Source organism: Pocillopora verrucosa, chromosome 12 (genome assembly GCF_036669915.1).
Source record: "Pocillopora verrucosa isolate sample1 chromosome 12, ASM3666991v2, whole genome shotgun sequence".
Lineage (NCBI taxonomy): Eukaryota > Metazoa > Cnidaria > Anthozoa > Scleractinia > Pocilloporidae > Pocillopora > Pocillopora verrucosa.
The window spans coordinates 10,359,061-10,372,715 of record NC_089323.1 but is presented as its reverse complement, the minus strand read 5'-3'; the positions used below and the strand labels follow the sequence as shown (position 1 = coordinate 10,372,715).

The 13,655-nt window shown below is 38.7% G+C and overlaps 1 pseudogene; it reads left to right on the top strand.

Moving 5' to 3' along the window:
* The first annotated feature begins 3,069 nt into the window (after positions 1-3,069).
* Positions 3,070-7,213, top strand: LOC136277286 (ubiquitin carboxyl-terminal hydrolase 24-like; annotated as a pseudogene).
* Positions 7,214-13,655: the final 6,442 nt, after the last annotated feature.

The following is a 13,655-nucleotide window of genomic DNA, read 5'->3' as shown; positions in this document are numbered from 1 at the left end:
GTAAGTCATACGCTCAAAGAGATTTCTTAAAAGGAGCCAGAACGTCTAGCAGAAATCGGTGAGACGCCCTCAAATTTCTTAACTTGCCTGAGCGGGTATATTCCTCAAATACTTCCACCCACCCTTCCCTGGTAACTCTGTTATTTAGTGTAAGTATCGTCATCGAAGTGTTCATTCTAATTATTATTCCTAAGTATTTGCATTCTTTCGGTTAGTTCTTTCGTCTTCGGAAAACGGATCTTTTTTTTTTTTTTTGAGGGGGGAGGAGGGGGGTGTAACAGAACCGGGTGGTAACTTCAATTTGATATTGATTTTACAGAGAAGTTCATCATCTGATAAGCACGCCATCCTGTCAGTTTGCAGCCTGCAGCTTGCTGTTCAGTTCTTATTTAACACCTATTTTAGAACGACGAAGAAACTTAGGTTAGTGATAACCAAACAGTTGTCTTATGAGCACAATTCTATTCATAGTTACTTTTAATTTCCTTTCAGTTTGGTTCGATGACAAACAAACTCAATGCTTAACCATAGCCATTAATTGAACTGAGCTTTCATCGAAATGGAAATTAAAGCACGATTTTTACATTGCAATGCTTAGTATTTACCAAGGATCTGTAATGTTTAGAACCCAAACAGAGGAATGGTGTTCGTGTATTGGAGACATAGTAAAGAACAACAGTGAGGCCTGTCTGTGGTTTATCAACTTCTTAGCTGGAGAAAGAGGCAAAGGTTACGTGAGGTACGGTTTTCGAGTCATCTTGCAACATATGTTGTGGGTCTAATAACACCAGCACTACGATATTCAATACTCTAGGCTCTCGAAATACCTTACTTTGGTTCGTGGCGTTTGCCTCTGTGAGTGGGGTACCTTGTTCTTGAAACATTTCGCATTGATCAGGTATTGCTTCTTGCCAGTCACACAAACCTTCCACAAGGTTGGCTTTCATTTCCATTCAAACGGACAATTCTTCTCTGGACTGACACCAAATCACATGCATTTCAAAGTAAGGGTTACCTTTCAATAGTGTAGGGAAAGAATTACGTAGAATAAATTACCACGATAGGAATCGAACACGACCTGACAACCTACAGTATCTTACCACAAAACCATTGAACCCCTTCTTCTATTCTCACAACCGTGAATTTTTTCAGACGATGTAGATGTTTGGCTATTTGGTTGGCTATCGGTTCTTGCGAAGATCTTTCACTGCGAAGATCGCTTTCATAGTCATTAGATTGTTTGTTTGTTTGTGCTTAATTTCGCTCTTTCTTTCTACTTTAGACCATTCCTCCTGGAATGCCCTTCACAAGAAGTTCGTAAAGCATTTGCTCAGATTCTTGGTTTTACGTTTGAAAGCTATCTACTTCATGGAGGGAGTGTGGTAAGAGACTTTTATCGTTCCTAATAGCACTGGTTTTAAATAATCGTCGGTTTAAGAGGATGAATTACCTAGGTATTAACTTTCTTTTGTTTCGTTTTGTTTTGACTAGTTTGATGCGTGTAAGTACCTTTTTGTTTTCTTACTTTCTCGCCTTAGTTGCCTTTTCTGCATGAGTGTTCCGAAATAGGCGTGCGTTACTGAAACTGCATAGACTCGAGAAATTGAAAAAAAAAATTACCCATTCCAAATTTAAAAAGAGCGGGGCGAGCCAATTGCACTTAATTTTAATGTATAGATATATTATTTACTGGGTGGAAGGTCTATATGGAAAGAAAAAACTGTGCCGGAGGTCTTGGGTCTTGGGTACGGCTCTAGGCTGCACTCCACACAGGGGCACAAAAGTTTTCTCATAAGACGACCCCTAGACCGATAAAAAAACCTTTTTCCGTTTCGTTTTGCCGTAGACTAGCGTTCCATCCAGCGAGAGTCGTTATTTCTCCGGTATTGATTTTGAGCCACCTCACTCGAAAGACCTGCCCACTTAAACTTTGTAACCTTTTCAGGTATCTGGACAACTCAATATTTTGATTGACACATTGTTGCATATGTGTGATCGTGATGTGGTAGACAATCACAAATGCTGTTCGGAGTACTTCTGGCTGATGAATCGATACGCCACAATGGTCAGTATACTAGCGGACTTTCCTTTTTTTAATTACTTTCTTGATAAGCAGACAAAAGCGCATTCCTACCTTACCAAACGTTGCTCAGTGAATATGTAAGTTCTGGTATGACCCGAGGATAATGATATGATAAGGAGGGTAGTGATTTTTCTCTCAGGGAAGCGGTTAACTGGATACGTACTTTTGATCGTGACCACTAAGTGAACAGAATTTACTCTTCTCAGTGTGAGCAATTCCAGCTGTATGAAAAAGTTTTCTTATTACGAACGGTAGGTTTGGTACGGGTTATGGAATACCCATAAGAGATCGTCTAATTTCATGTCCGGAAAATCACTGAATTTATCTAAAAGACAAGAAACGCCTTAATTAAAATATCGTTTCCACATAATTTTTAACTCTAGTTTCCTCATCGTCGGTCATGAAAAATCTTGAGGAGTATCCTGGAAGAGATCTTGGAAAGCCATTGAACTGATTTTATGCTGGAACGCTTTCAAGTTCTGACGCAAGCAGATTGAAAAATTACTATCCTCTCCTCTAAATCATTGAACTATGGTTGTGTGTTTCTCCCATTTGTGCAGCTTCCCCTGATGTTTTGATGAAATGATTGCACTATCGTCCTACGTGACTCTTTTTTCTAACGTTGTTGGCGGGCAGAGAACAACTTTTCGCAACCAATTAAGTTCAAGCAATTTTACCCTCGTGGCCAATTATAAAATAGTCATTTTAATTGTTTGTCATAAGCTTATAAATGTAAAAGAGTGTTTCCCTAAGATAAGCGCTGAATACATTTTTCCATTGCACTTAATGGTTAGTCTGTCAATATGAACCCTTCTCACCCACATTGTTTAGTTATCTTTCACATTGTTACTTCCCGGTAGAACTCCCTTATTATGTTCTTATAAGTTACAACGTTTAGAGTCAACAGTCAATAGGACGGAAGAAAAATCAAAAGAGGAAGGAAAAAAACATACTACTCTCAGTCCTTATTTCCATTCTCCTTACAGAATCGAAAGACTTGTGAACATCTTATAGCCCAAGCAGCCTTTTCAAAGTTTCTGCATTTCTTGGTCGGACCCAATGCTGAAAATGTGAGTATTTTTGTGAGTTATGTTTGACATCGTAGTTAGGGGAGACGATGGCTTTATGTCGACTGCAGTTTGTGACGCACTAGTAATCTAATTGGTTGTAAATGGTAGTATATCACGTGAGCTCACAATTGACTTATTTCGAACGTCAGTGGCTCCGCACCTTAGTTTGTTTGAGGGACATAGAGGTCACATGTCTGAGTCCCGTGGACGACTTTCTCCAACGTAATTCAGATTTGTATTTTCACTTCACTGCGAAAGTTACTCGACCATTTTTAAATGGTGGAGTGATCTTCGCAGCGAGATTAAAATCTCGTTACCTTAGTTCAGGTATCATTATTCTTCTTATTCACAATCTTGACTGGTTCTTTTGTCTGGCCGAGGCGAAGTAACGCTCTGTGATCTTGTGTTGTTGTCGCTTGTCTTAATATTACCTGTGTAAGACTAATGAGTACAAATTTTATTACTTTTGCCTTCTTTATATATATATATATATATTATATATCTTTACTGATGTATTTTTACATTTATTCGTTTATTCACGTATTCATCTATTCAATTGTTTGTTTTATCTTTTTCATATACGCATAATTACCTTTTTTACCCGTAACTAGGGATCTAACCGGAGGTGGAGCTCAATTCAAGCTCAGGAGTTTACTCATCTGTACAGTGTCCTGGCCACTCTAGTTTGCTCGTTGTGATGTTTCGTCACAACTTACCGTCGGTAAGAGCACACCTCCATCGTTTATGCAAAGTTGAAATATCGTTGTAGTTTTGCCCCTTGAATGGATGGCAGTCTATCCTTTTAAACGAAACAAATCTTATGATGACCTGTTTTGATTATAAGAACCCAGGTCTTTGCGACCCATGTTCCTTGAAACTGTTCGTGCTGAATCGCTTATTCCCATGCCTCCTCAAATGGAAGATGCCATCTTCGGGGGATGAACAGCAACTTTACATCAAAGAGGTTAGTAACGAAAAAAAAGTGATGCACAAACAACAGAAGTGTTTTGTTTCTTTGTATTTGGTCAGATTCAATAGTTTCTTTTCTTTAATAAATGATATTACTGTATTTCTTATTTAATGTGAAGATAACCAGTTTCTATGCATTGCAAAAGAGCAACTACTCTTTCTATTTTAACTGTCTGTTGTATTCGATAGCATGGAAAGGTTCGTTCTATTGGTAGTCATAGTTTTCCACTTCTTTTTCTTTTACCTTCCTTCTTTCCTTTTTTTTCTGATATTTTCTTTTGAATTCATATTAAGTAGTTATTATTTTATTTATAATTTCTTCACTATTTGTAGAGAAACTGGTGAGGTTTTCGCACATGAGCGCATAACTGGGATAAGCTTACTAAGTAACCCCCCTTTTTTTTTTACCTTCCTTTAGCAAAAGCCCCTGTTTGCAATTGTAACTGGCCCTGTTTTTTAAGATGTCATACTTTTCATCATACGGTAGTAGTATTGTGAGCTGCTGGTTGTTTTCATTTATGTATCAGGTGTCTACAGCCATTTGTGACGTCATGGGCACATCACAAACAGATTATCAATATGTTCATTCACTGCAGTTGGTGCAACGAACAATTTAGTATCAAAGTATTGCCAGCATATCAGGGTACGTCCATGGTATTGTCTCTCTGCTTTGTTTTATTTGCATGCATCAATTTTTCTTGTTGTCCATGCCCGTTTTACTAATTTCGAAATTTACTCACATTAACGAACGTATGGACGGACAGACACACAGAGTCACAGACTAACCAACGGACCGACTGACTGACTAAACTGTTTGATTGATTGATCAATTGTGCGATTGACCTAGTCTTACACAACAACTTGCAAGCAGTCAAATTTAATTTAACAATTTGCCGGGGATCCATGTCGAGCAGACATCCTGTATTGCTGTATTAACACCTTGTGTTACTATATCGACGCGAAAACGGCAAGATCCGAAAGGTTTTCTTAGGACTTACCCTACTCTTGTGGGTTTAACAATTTAACATTGTGTTACAGTTTTTTAAATATATCCAGACTTGACATACTGATTAAGGGGACACTAATTGAGCCCTACCCTTGTCCGCTGAACGCTGGTTTCATTGTTGAACCAAATGAGGGAAAGCAGTTCGGAAAAGAACTGAATGAATACTATATTTTGCACAGCACACTGATATGCGTTTATTTCACAGGCCCTCCTTGCTACTGTTTCCGCCAATGACATGAGGAATTGGTTTGGTGCCCTACTTGATTTACTGGTAAACAAGACTCTGATGTGTGTAGAATGCACACAGTCCCTTGTAGCACCTCGTTAGAAATTCAGACTCAGAAGCTAAGTAGAATGGCACAGCAGAAAAAAACAACTCAAAAACACAAAACATGTTACATTACGTTGGAAAGTAGGCGATTGATTATTTTCATTTGCTCTCCTGACTTAGCCATAAGTTCTGACACGGGTACCTTAGAATACTGACGACGGTCTCCGTACGTGAGTTTGATCTTAAGTAACTTTGTATGACCATTAAAGCAAGAGCCTTGAGCAATTAGCGATCAATCAATGCATGAAGGATGCAGAAATTCGGTAATGGTGATACTGGTAAACAAAAACCTGATTTACTTGAAACTTACGGTATTCTTTTTTCTTGTAAGTTTTCTAAATCGCGTTACTTTCAACAGATGGTCGAGGATCCTTTACAGTTGTTGCGACTAAAATGTGTGGCCGATGAACAAGGAGATGGCGTCTTAGGTGAGTTTTTTAGCGAAAACTTTCCGTAGGATGGTGGAGAAGTTTTGTTAAATATGTGCTCTGCTTCCTTCAATTTTCGTCTATATCACGAGAGGCTTGGTGACCTAGTACATAGTGCCTTACCCCCACCCGGAAGAAAATAAAGAGGCGGCGGCAAACTTTCAGCGAACTTGAGAAAATGGCGGGGTAGGGGTACGATGGACTAGCATCCCATATGCTTAGCAGTGATAACTTCTCACCATAAGGGAGCAGTAGGCTCCTACACTTCACCTGTAACGTTTTTCAGCCATTGTTCTTTAAAACACATGCTATTGATTGCACGTTTGAGGTTAGTAGTATGGCTACGCCCCCATTTTCCGGTGACCATTTATGGTAACGAAGAACAACTATAGCCGACGATCTTTCTGTTTTACGTTTGGTCCTAAGGATGAGCTATGCGTATTTGTTTTCCAGCGGTTATCAAGACAAGTAACACGACTGACAGTCGCCGGGCATACCAGTGCATTAAATTCCTGGTTCAGTTGGCAAATAAATGTCCGCAAGCTAAAGATACTTACTTCAAAATTCGTACGCTGGCAGTGGGCCGTTGCTGCAATGGCTCAAACGAAAATGAACGAGCATTACTGGGCCCCACACACCACGACCTCCAATGAGTACTCGTCCAGCCGAACATTCCAACGAACTTCGAGCGCTGCCGACACACTCGCCGAAGCTACAGCTTTGCTTACCGAACTCGAAGCGAAGGACGGCGAAGCTAATACGTCTGAGGAGTTAGACGACACAACGACAAGCGAAGACTGGGAAAAGGAAATGACAAGTGAGTAGAGCTAGAAAATATCACAGTAGAGGAGAACGGAGATCTTGGCAGACGATACAGTACAAGTTAATAGCAAAGAACAGTACACCAGAGGATTTGTTGCAAGTACTTATCTTCAGATTCGGTACTCAGAATTTACCTCTTCGTTCCCATTTTCCTTCCTCTTATTTTCTCAAGAGAGAAGTCCTATGTGTTATGGATAGTGATAACGAACCACGTTTTCGCAGGCCTGAAAAGATATTCACAGTGAAAGGAAATGACTCTGTTATTTTCCTTGAAACGTGGTGTTGATTGCTGCAGATGCTCCCATGAGGCGAAAAACATTTTATCTCATTGGCGACCGAGACTTCCTTTCTACTTTCTGACTGAACGCGATCGCACACGCACACATATCTATCGTAAAACTAGCGAGCTCAGGCCCCAATCTTTCATTTCATACCATTATATCAGAGCATTTTCCAATGTTGAGGACACTGTTGTCCCAGGGGCCGTAGTACGACGTAAATTGTCCTCACCGTCTTATCGTTTACATTGGTCGCACTAAAGCTAAACAATTCCTCGTGAGAGTGATTTTATCGCGCCTACTGAACGAAATCCAGACAACACGCGCTAAATAGTCGAATTAGACGGAAAAAAAAATGATAGAAAATGAGAAGTTAGGGCCCAGTGGTTTTCTGATTGAGAGTTAACATTTCATAAGTATAATAAATTGTCCTTAAATTGCCTCCTCTCGGAAAGTTGTTGTTATTTACGCCTTGCGTTAGTACTGTTCCTTGGTGGTGGAATTGCCGCAGTTCATGACTGCTAGCCTTTCGTCCACTTTGCGGTAATCTAGAACCAATTAGAAGTCCCTACATTTTTCACACTAGCAATGCTATTTTCAAAAGGATTATCTGAAAATGCATTGGAGTTATATTCCTGAACTTAAATAAAATACAATAAATTAATTCATGAATATAAAGATATGAAAATCATACATGTGAACTGCGGATAAAGAAATGAATATGGAAGCGACCTTCGCAGTTATGAATACTACCAAAGCAGTAGTGAAAATAAGTCCTGATTCTGGAAAACAATTCCGCTGCATGTTAGATCGAAATGTTTCTTTTCAAAGAGAAATCGAATAAATCCTGCGGTCTTTTCGTATTCACGTCGTGAGATTATTCCGAAAGCTTCCGAAATGTCACAGACTCTTTGTAGGTACCCGAAGTTTACTGTTTTTGTTAGTAATGATATTCAAAACTTTTAATCCGTAGCATGAAGTGTTATATTTTGTTGAAAGATTCAATTGACTAAAACACGAACCCTAGACGTGTTAAAGTCGTCATCAAATACAGCAAACACTTCCACTCTGGCTTGTAGATTTCCAATTAAAGCTACTAATGTTCAAGTTAGGTACTGGCAGGGTGGTAAAATTAGGTCAAAGGCTAAAATTCCTAAATATAACACGAGATCGACAAGACCGCATTGACACGCGCTTAAATGCGGTGCGAAAACTGAATTTCTTGAAGCCGAAAAAACTCGAGGGTTTGTTTTTACGGCGAGTCACCTAAAACGAACTGAGTGGGTTACAGATTTGTTGGATGTTAGTGAAAATCGGCTAAAATGTTCTGAAGATATTAACACATTAAATCGTGTGAGGCTTTTACGAAATCGCGACAAAAATCCCTCATAACGTTCCGGAACGGTACAACATAAAAATTTTCTTTCGTCAAACTTAGAAATAGATTTTCTCAGGAAACAGTCGGAATATCGAAAAAGCCCCACACTATTTGTCAGCCTATTATCTGCTGAGTCCGAAGAGTTCAATACCTTTAATTAACTCGGGGTTGATATCGCCGGACATACACGTTACATTTGCCCATAAGCACGACGACTGAATTCTACAAGCAGCTTGTAAAACGAAGTGCTAATTTTCTCCTCTCTGGATTAAGATATAAAGCATGATAGAGCCGGGAACCTGGGTTAACTTGAGGACTGACTAGAGGAAGAAGCGTTACTAGTGTTTCTCTTGCACTCTTTTGGCCTGAGTTACAGTGTTTAATTCAGGAGATAGAGCAAATTACTTCTAAGGTTTACTAAGTTTTCGATAATTGTACTATGGTAAGTGGTCGTGAATGCAGGCGCAACGTGCCTATCATTTGAATTTTGATAATTTGTCCCGTTAGGTTTTATTTTGCACACAAAGTCGTCTTTAATCTCTTCTTTACGTCTCTCTAAAGAAAGAGTAAGCTAATGGGTTGACGGCAGAGTTTAGCACTAAAACAGGGATTTTATAGTGAACATCATTACACGGTTTGACCGTCCACTGAAAATAGTACACAAAAGAACGCGCATGTAAAGACTGTAACACAGGAGAAATATGTCGACCACTACTCCCGTCAATTATAACAACTGCCTTTTCCATTTCTTACGAGAAAACTTATGGTTGAAACTTAACTGTTTTGCTAACAAGCGGGGTTGTTTGAATCATGTTTACAGAGAATTTGTAACATAGATTAGAAAACCAAAACACACATATGATAGTTGGAAGGAATGCAAAGATGATGAGAGTTAGGATACTAAGAACTTGAGGCCAAATGGACTTGCAAACAAAGGGGTGGCAATGCGGTAAAATGCTCGAGATACAAACGGAAGTGACCAAAGATAGGCGAAACGCATTTGACTGAGACGGCGACGTGCGTCATGCGGACTCACGTATTTTAAAGGTTGAACAACGGCAATGAAGCGATCCATGGACAAAGCTACACAAGTTCATCACGGACGCAAAGGCCCGAAAAAAAGTTTCTACACAATGTACATCATGTTATCTTCTGAGTTGCAACCTGCCACCTTGTTGCAGCAAAACAATGTAGGAAACACCTGTTATCCTACACCAGAGATCTGGCAGGAGCGAGTGAAACGACAAAACGCGTTGGTTTTAGTTCGAAGATGCTCGTTTGCTAGTAACAAGGAAGATAATAAATCCATTCCCTGTTATCGCCAGAATGGAAAGAAACCAGCCAACAATCCAAAACCAGGTTTCCATTTTTTCGTCACCCTTGATGTTTCACCCGATTGTAATCCAGGATGTTGAGAAAATCATATAGTTATTTAGTTGCTACATTAATGGACCTAAAAGCTCCTTACTGCTCAAAAAAAAGACCCTGGTTACCTATCGCTTCTCTTTGTCGACGCAGTACATAAGCCGGAGTGGTTCAAAAGTTACCTTTATTACCGAATACAAACATACAACAACTACTGTAATTACTGTGTATTTCTGATGCGGAATGCAATTCTGGATTTCATTAAGAAGCATGCGGTTTTTTTGTTTGATTTATTGTTGATTTTTTTTTTTTTTTTGTTTTTTATTTTTTTTATTTTTTTTTTTTACAACACCTGTAGACATTTGAAAAAGCCGATTCTCTTAACTTGGTTATGACTCACCGAATATAACTGCAGGTGTAAAAAAAATTGTTCAGCCAACCAGTGAGAGTGCTCTAACAGTATAATTTCCTGCTATGGTAATGGTGCATTAGTAACAATATTCTGTAATACTGTCATCTGCTTTGTCAGTAAACACTGTCAGATGTTATATTGAAATTAACTGTTCGAGTTGGCCAAGTGTTTGGGCACCTTTTGATGGCTAAATGGCTTTACCTTAAAGTTATTTGTTTTTACATAAGCTAAGCTATTATTTGGGCTCCGCTCTGGGTAGAGTAATTTAATCGGATAATCGATTAGCCATTAGCGTTACTGCTACCTGTCATAATTGGCCAACGGTGAATGAAATCATTGTTACTCAGTCAAAACATTGAACATAATCAAGAAGGCGGGCGGGCAAGCTCCTACTAAAAATGAAACCAAAAAATTGAGAGAATATGAGATCGTGTAAGTTCCCTCTAAGTTGATAAGCTGAGTAATACCATAGAAGTATTCAACGAACCATACCACTTTCGATCAACTTTTAGCGCACGGATAAACAAGCAGGCGAAAAAAACGCCACAGGGCAGCTTTGGTAATATTCTCAAGCTTGAATACCTAAATTTATCGTGCAAATCATCAATTATTTTAAAAAAAAGCTTGCCTGCCACAAATGAATCAAAGTGGTCTCCATATTTATATACTATATAAACTATGAAAAGGCGTTCTTTGGTTAAAAAATGGTATTCTTCGCCAAACGTAAGCTTGAATTTTCAGTCTGATCTCTGTTAAATACTAAGATGTTCATAGGAAGGACTATAAAAATTTGAAAAAATTATAAAAACTAAAATGTGGAGCGTTTTGGCATTTAAAAGGAACACAGTGTCGTTTGGCGACAGATTGGAATTCTTGCCTGCTTCACTGGTATTAACAGGGTGTAAGGATTCAAAGCAGCTTTTCAGTCGATCAGGAGGAGCAAGATTGGCTCTTAATAAGATGAGTTTGTTCCATATTTTCTCCTCTCTGTTAATTCATTAAAATTGGCTCTGATCCCAGACGTTAAGAATCAAAAATTGACTATAGTCCTGGGTCGGCAATCAATGAACTCGATTAGGGTTTTCATTATGCATGATCAATTTTATTGATTTTGTCGAATTGATCGAAAATAAACTCTCCTCAAAAGTCAGTTTCCTGGAAGGAAAACAAATTGGGCAAACCTCGATCAAAGAAAGTTTCAAAGTAACTCTACATGGCAGTAACGTTATTAAATCATCTCTTTTCATTAGCGCGTAAAATTTATGGAGGGATAACGGAAAAACCGTAAAACTAAGTAATTCCTGCTAACTGCATCCGGTGCTGTTTTTGCAACGCATATTTGAAACATATAAAAAAAAAAGTGAATGACATGTTTGATGTATTCGCTCTTTTTCCTACCACATCGGAGCCTTTCAAAGACCATTGCTGTAACAGCACTGGTTTTAACCGATCCCTAAGCCCAAGGTATAATTTTCCTTGGTAGTCAAAGGGGTTGTCGGATGCACAGTGTGTATTGGAAATGTATGGTTAGTTATTTTTCTTGCTGTGGTGGTCTTCATCTCAATTAACAACTTAACGACTGCGAATATATGAATGTTTATATTTGGACTGCGGATTATGCCTCAAAGTAGTGGTGAAAATAAAGCCTACAAAAATTTTTTTCAGGCTTCGTTCTGCCCTCTGCTTAATTAGTGTTCATTGTTGCGAAGATCACTCTCATCTTCTTTATTAAATTAACTCGTTGCATAGAGAATAATACATGGGCACGCGTAGATATGGAATTTCTCTTCGAGTGTTGAACTCGACTGCTCACGAATGAGCGCAGCGAACGAGTGAGATGTCGAGTTCAACACGAGAAGAACAATTTCATATCTACAAGCAACCATGAATTATTTTGTTTATCATATAAACACAATAGCCCTTTACTGAGAAGAAAAGCCGACTTCATTAATGAAGAAAAAACAAATGAATCGACAATCCCAAATAACAATAGTAGAGTGAGTTGGCGCTAACTCTTAAGATGGAAAAGCTCTTGAATCATGATTACAAAAACAACAATGGTCCTAATTTTCAATTTACAAAAATTCATTTATTGACTTTGTCCTTACCGACAGATTAAGTCTTTCAGGTAAACGGGCAAAGTCGGCCAGTAAATCTTCCAGTTGTCGATTTTCATTTTCAGCCGCGAGAAATGCCAACACCAAAGCCACTGAATACGTAATTTTCGGTTTTTCTTTTGTGACCTGACTGAGTGGCGCCAAAGGCGAGTGACGTGTCAGCAGCTGATTGGCAATATCAACACACGAAAGAAAATACGATTTTTTTCACGTGTGTTGTTACGGCTTTTCTCAGGCCGGAAAATCCCTGTTGAACACCGCAGTTTATGTGATAAAACGAAATAATTATTCAGTACCCGATACAGAAACACGACGTCAGCGAAAAGTTAGTGAATGAATTTATGACATAATCCCTTGATGAATAAAGCTGTGTTTTATTTGGTCGAAATGGGATGTTAAAGTCACTTTTCTTCTCATAAAGGCCCTAAGCGAACCATCGCACGGAATCAAGGCCATCCTTTCCAGTTTCATTTTGGTCAAAGTGACTGGAGGTCACATTCAGATATATGGTTGGCTCGGAGAGGTTGTCTTTACAACGAACCTTTCCAATGATCACTGTTTACACACCATATAAATTCACAGTATCCCTGTTGCTATCTTTTCGAGCTACTAAATAATACATACTAGTGGGGGTTGTCCTGTTATTTTCAATTTCACTTGGGACTAGAAGTTTTCTTTATAGCCTTTTGACTTAAGTAAACAAATACCCTTTTGTTTCGTGGGCAACTAAATAGAATGAGATTTCTTTGAAAATCACCGAACCGGTACTCACCCCAAATGCGGGTTAATACAGTTAAAAGGCGCTTTCGTCATTATGGGATCAAATCTACGCTTCCAAACAATAAGAGCAGATAACACAATCGTAAATTCACATAAATTGGAGAAACTTTCCAATTGTTATTAGTGGGAACTCATCTGCACAGTTTACTGAAGGCACAATCAGCCATCACATCTTGAAAGGTGAGTCTCGTGCTCTTTCGCTAACGGTTTTATTCAGACTGACGATGAAATATAAACTTTACTCATCATTTTTCGGTCGATTTCAAGATGCCGAGGATGAGATTTTTCTTTTTCTAAAAATTATAAACTGGGGCTAAATAAAGTGAAGCGAACTCAGCAACACTTCAGTTTGCTTCAAGTAGTCAGTCATCCAGTTCTCTTTCTACTGTCTTCTCAACGAGTGTAGCACAAAATTATGTTTTTAAAAATAAGTATATTTCATTCTATCGGTAATAGTGCTAGAAAGAAATTGAACACCCGTAGGTCTTGACTTCAGAAGTTCAGAGTATTCAGTCGCCCAAACTAATTGAGTTAACTTCCAAACACTAAGGTTAATTGTCCGTCGAAAAGCTTGTAAATTATTTTCTCATCCTTTAAATGGTGCGCCGAGGCAACC